General features: G+C 44.8%; 1 pseudogene; it reads left to right on the top strand.

The window, feature by feature from the left end:
- Nucleotides 1–5,661, top strand: part of LOC108575905 — a 7,780-nt pseudogene extending 2,119 nt beyond the window's left edge.

The following is a 5,661-nucleotide window of genomic DNA, read 5'->3' as shown; positions in this document are numbered from 1 at the left end:
AACCGTAAAATGTGCGCAAGAGTATAAGTACTTAGGAGTAACCATAGACTCCAAGTTAAACTTTCTTACGCACATGAAAAGGCTCAGAGAAAAATTGATAAAATACGTAATGTCCCTGAGAAGATGCGCAAGCGAAACTTGGGGAATAAAACGACCCATTTTGAACATATTTTACAAGGCCGTATGCCTGCCCATAGTCACCTATGCACTAGTATGGTACGACAAAACCTCGAACGCAATGGCTCTGAGGCACTTGAATGCTATGCAGCGAACCATCCTAATGGTGCTGACAAAAGCCTGCAGAACAACATCGACGGATGCACTGCAGGCAATATCTGGATGCATGCCAGTTGATCTGGCAATAACACAAGTGGCGTTATTACGAAAGGTGAAAAGGAATATGCCGATAAACTGGAAAGGACTAAGTCTAAATTCGATCGTGGAGGACGACGGTGTCGCCTATGAGACAAAGAAGGAACTTGTCGAAAAAAGCATAGAGGAAGAATGGCAACAAAGATGGAGCAAAAGCTAGCACGGAAGGGATACCTTTAGGTTCATCCACAACGTGAACTTCCACAAGGAGAAGAACTGGTTCACACCAACGCGACAAACCGTTTACATTCTTTCCGCCTATGGCTTCATGAATGACTCGTTACATAAACGAGGACTGAGCGACACCGCCGAATGCCCGGCGTGTAAATTGAACAATGAGACAGTGGAGCACATTATGTTCTACTGCTCCAAATACGAGCACCTAAGATATGAGCTCCTGAGGGATTCCAGTGCAAACTGGCAAAACCTCATTAGAACGAAGTCAAATTTCCACCTCTTCGTAGATTTCGTAAAACAAGTCTGCGAAGAGAGAAAAACGTACCTGCTGGACGGGAACGAAACAAATCCATAAATCGCAACATCCTTACAACTAAGTTGTGACCTGGAGAATTAACGAACCAAAAGAAACATCCAACAAATCGAACAAAAAACAAAAACACAAACAAAATCCGAATACCTTACGGACAAATAATATATTAACAAAAAGAGAAATATTAGCAAGTAATATATTCACAGAACGTGCTGGACACGAAACAAAACATATAAACAAAATGTCTACAAAACACAAAGAAATAAAATGTCTAAAACAAGTAGAAATGGGTTCGCCTCCACGTGGCGGGGACGGAAACGAGGGCATAAATCCCTACGGCCAAGTAACCCACAAAAACGAACGACACAAAATTCGTAAAAACACCTATCTGTATTGGGAAACGGATAGGTAAAAGATTATGATCAAAGCAGTAATGAGCTCAAAGCTCGCAAACTGCAACATCATTGAGAAATACATAGACATAGACATGTCGGGTCCCGCGGAGGTGGCGACCCACGCGGGGAAGCCCCACTCCCTTAATTGGGGGCGGGACAGGCCCCAAGTACTTGTGTGGGTCGCCGGGGTCGCAGGCTCAGCCGGGCGAGGGACCCGGCATGCATTCATCCACCTTCTGCCATAGTCATACTTGAACACACTTCCCCATGCACTCAGTCCATACATAGCACACGCCATCCATAACCCCTTATAAATCATTCGTACCGCTTTCTTTCTTAATCCTCATTCACACCGAAGCACACGTCTCAAGCATCCCACAGTCGCAACCAACTTCCTTTTAATAGCCACCAGGTGTGGTTTATACCTCATTCTCTCATTCATACTCACTCCCAGGTACTTCACCTCATTCGCATATCTCACACGCATACCATTAACATTCACACGGTCGGACAAAGCACCCTTCAGTAGCATACATACCGTCTTTCTTTCGTTCACTTTCAATTCCACACTGCCACCCCATTCAATCACCTTTTGCATACACGCTTCACTCTTCATTTCTACAGACATTCTACTCTGGCCCTCAATCGCAATCATCAAATCATCCGCATATGCAACTATCTTATACCCACTTTCATTCAACTCTTTCAGCAATTCATCCATCATCAAGTTCCACACCACAGGACCATAAACGCATCCCTGTGAGCATCCCCTTTCGACAATTCTCCATACACGTTCATTCTTCCTAATCGTGCATGCTTTTCTTTCTTTAAAATAACTCATCCATAACCCAATCTCCTCACATTCCAGCCAACGCAGCCGTGCCGCTATCTTCTCCCATAAAATACAATCAAACGCCCCACGAAAGTCCACATCTGTTCCATGCATCTTCAGTTGACTTACCTTTACGGAAGCCAAACTGACATTCACTCAAACATTCATTCAACTTGTTCTCAATTCTCGCAGTCATCAACCTTTCTAAAACTTTCCCTAGGACGGACAATAAACAAATAGGTCGGTACGATCCGGGGTCGGCAAATTCGACGCACCGTCGGCGCGTTTCGAGCACCTCCACGTGGACATCGTCGATTCGTTGCTAATGTCGAAGGGGTACCGCTATTGCATAACGTGTGTCGATCGTTACACGCGTTGGCTGGAGGCGTTTCCAATCGAGAACATTACGGCCGAAAGCGTGGCCTACGCGCTATTCGCCGGGTGGATAGCGAGGTTTGGAACGCCCCGCCGAATCACCACCGACCAGGGCCAACAATTTAAATCTGCGCTATTCAAGCAATTGTCGCGTCTCATCGGTACGCAGCACTTGCGGACGACCGCATACCACCCGGCGGCGAACGGCATGGTGGAGCGGTTCCACTGACAACTGAATGCAGCAATCGTTTGTTATGGCGACGCGAGTTGGGCCGATGCATTACCGGTCGACCTGCTAGGCATACGAGCGGCCTGGAAGGAGGACGTGAAAGCGACGCCGGCGGAGATGATTTACGGCGAGCCGATCCGTCTCCCGGGAGAATTTTTAGAGAACTCGCGGGGTGCAGACGTTGACAACGAGACATTCGTTGAGCAACTTCGGGGTTATTTCCGCAGATTGCGACCGTCTCCCGGATCGCGCCACTGAAACAAACGAACATTCGTTTTTAAGGACCAAACTACGACGCCCCATGTGTTCGTGCGGCATGGCGCAGTTAAAGGCGTCTTGCAGCCGGCATACGATGGTCTTTACGAGGTGGTCGAGCGGCATGCGAAACATTTTAACATTCGCGTTAAAAACCGAGTGGTTCCGGTGTCGTTGGACCGTTTAAAACCCGCGTACCTACTCCGGGACAACGAACAGAGCGAGCCAAGCAGACCTTCTCCGCAGGAGGTTCCCGAGACTAGGAGCGAGCCGGAGCGAACGAGATCGGGCAGGCGCGTGCGGTTCCCCGACCGCTGTGTTGCATGCGTAAGCGACAAACCGCAGCACGTTTCTTAGATTTAAGATTATAAATAGTTAAAGTAAGTTGTATATATGTATATACTGTAGTTTTAAAACGCGAGCGCACCCCTAATTTCACCAAGGGGGGTGATGTGGCGGCCCATACAGCACGCACGGCGCCATATTGTATATACAACTTGACGGCGAGACGCACGCAACGGACGTGTCATTCGTCGGCGTCGATGTTGTGGCGGACCGATAACGATGGCTGTCCTCGGAAAGCGGAGAGGCACTTGGGAGCCGTTCCGAGGGCAGCCAGGGTCCCGACCGACGACGCGAAGGGCAGTCAACCGCTAGCTAACGACACAAGACGTTTCACCTCGTTTTCGGAATAAAGACTTCCAAGCATAACCACGCGTGTATTTATTCTCCCGTCGCCCACATAGTGTTGAATATTTAAAATATGGCTTTATTCCGTTACCAAGAAATAGTACTTTACCTATATGCCTTCTATGCAATAAAACTTTGTCAAACGAATCAATGAAACCTTCTAAGCTAAAGGAACATTTGACAAAAGTTCATAGCAACAAAGATTTAACTTTTTTTAAAACAGTCAAAGAAAAATATTTGGAAACACCGTCATAGCAACAACTCTTCGCGACAACATCTAAGCGAGTACGATGGACTGCGTGCTTCTTAGACCATTTCTTTACTGATTGCAATGTCCGGAAAGCCGCACACCATTGGTGAAGAACTTATTCTACCAGCTGGAAGTGAGGTAATAATAATAATACAGTACAAAGAAGGATTGTCGAAATGGCTCAGGACGTAGAAAATTCTTTATGTGAATACTTAAAAACATCTCAATTCTCTATACAGCTTGACGAGTCAACGTTACCAGGAAACAAAGCTTTACTTTTAGCTTATGTGAAATTTGTAAAAAAAGAAAAAATTTCCCAAGAATTGTTATTTGCCAAATGTTTGGAAATTGATACGAAAGGTGAAACAATATTTAATGAATTAAAAAAATGTTTCGATGCGAAAGATATACCCTCGAGTAATATCCTCTCCGTTGCTACTGACGGTGCTCCAACAATGGTAGCTCCAGCAAAACAAGTTACACCGAATATATTATCTGTACATTGTGTCATTCATCGACAACATTTAGTCACCAAAAATCTTAGTGAACGCTTGCATGGCTCACTAGATTATGTCATTACAGCAGTTAATAAAATCAAAAGGAATGCCTTAAATGAGAGATTATTTGCTCAACTTTGTTTGGAATGATGAAGATTATAATCGTTTACTACTTAACACGGAAGTTCGTTGGTTATCTAAAGGTGCATGTTTGGATTGATTTTATGCACTCTTTGATTCAGTGTTGGAATTCCTGGAAAGCAAAGACAATGATTTGCGGCTCAATTTAATTAATTCAAACAATGACATAGCTTATATGACTGACTTATTTGCCAAATTTAACAAAACCAATTTGAAGTTACAAGGTGATCAATTAAATTTTATCAAAACTAAAAGTATAATATCTGCGTTTGTTGCAAAACTTTTTCTGTACAAACAAAACTTGAGGAGAGGAGAATGCTCTCAGTTTCCAAATTTTTCAAAATTGCAAGAACGAGATGAAGATTTGTTTGCTTATTGTCAACACTTAATGGCTCTTCATTCTGACCTCAGCCAAAGATTTGAAGACATTCTTCACTTGGGCATCCCCTATTGCAGAGCTGCTTCTTGCTCATGAGCAAATTTCCGCTCCCGAGGTTCCCCCACTATGCGACTGCGATGATCTCGCTCGAGTTGCGGCGCGGTGGGAGGACGCGAGAAGGAGTCCTCCGACCACAACTCCAGCGACTGCCTTTTGTTTATGTTACACATTCTGCGTGTTCGTACCAGTCATTTCGTACCAAAAAACTATCGCTGGAGTTGTGGTGGGAGGACTCCTCGCGTCCTCAACTCGAGCGAGATCATCTCAGTCGCATAGTGGGGGAACCTCGGGAAGGGAAATATGCTCGTGAGCAAGTAGTTAAGCAGCTCTGCCCTATTGGGTGTTGGACCCTTTTGCAAGTAGACCCACAAACTCAGATGAATCCATACTAATACAGGAGCAACTTATTGAATTATCTACAAATGAGGAGCTGAAACCAATGTTTAAACAAGGATACCACAAATTCTGGTTACAAAAACAGATACCAATTTTATATCTTGCATTATGGGCCACTGTACAGAAGCTGTTGATGGCTTTCCCGTCTTCCTATTTAATAGAACGTGGGTTCAGTGCAGTTACGAGCCTGATCACGAAAAAAAGAAACCGACTGCAAATTAGTGCTCGTGGAGACTTACGAACATCGAGCCGAACATAAATAATCTCATACCATCCCATCAGGTTCACCCACCTAATTGA

Source organism: Habropoda laboriosa, unplaced genomic scaffold, assembly GCF_001263275.1.
Source record: "Habropoda laboriosa isolate 0110345459 unplaced genomic scaffold, ASM126327v1 scaffold332, whole genome shotgun sequence".
Lineage (NCBI taxonomy): Eukaryota > Metazoa > Arthropoda > Insecta > Hymenoptera > Apidae > Habropoda > Habropoda laboriosa.
The sequence above is the reverse complement of the archived record's forward strand: the minus strand, read 5'-3'. Positions and strand labels throughout refer to the sequence as shown.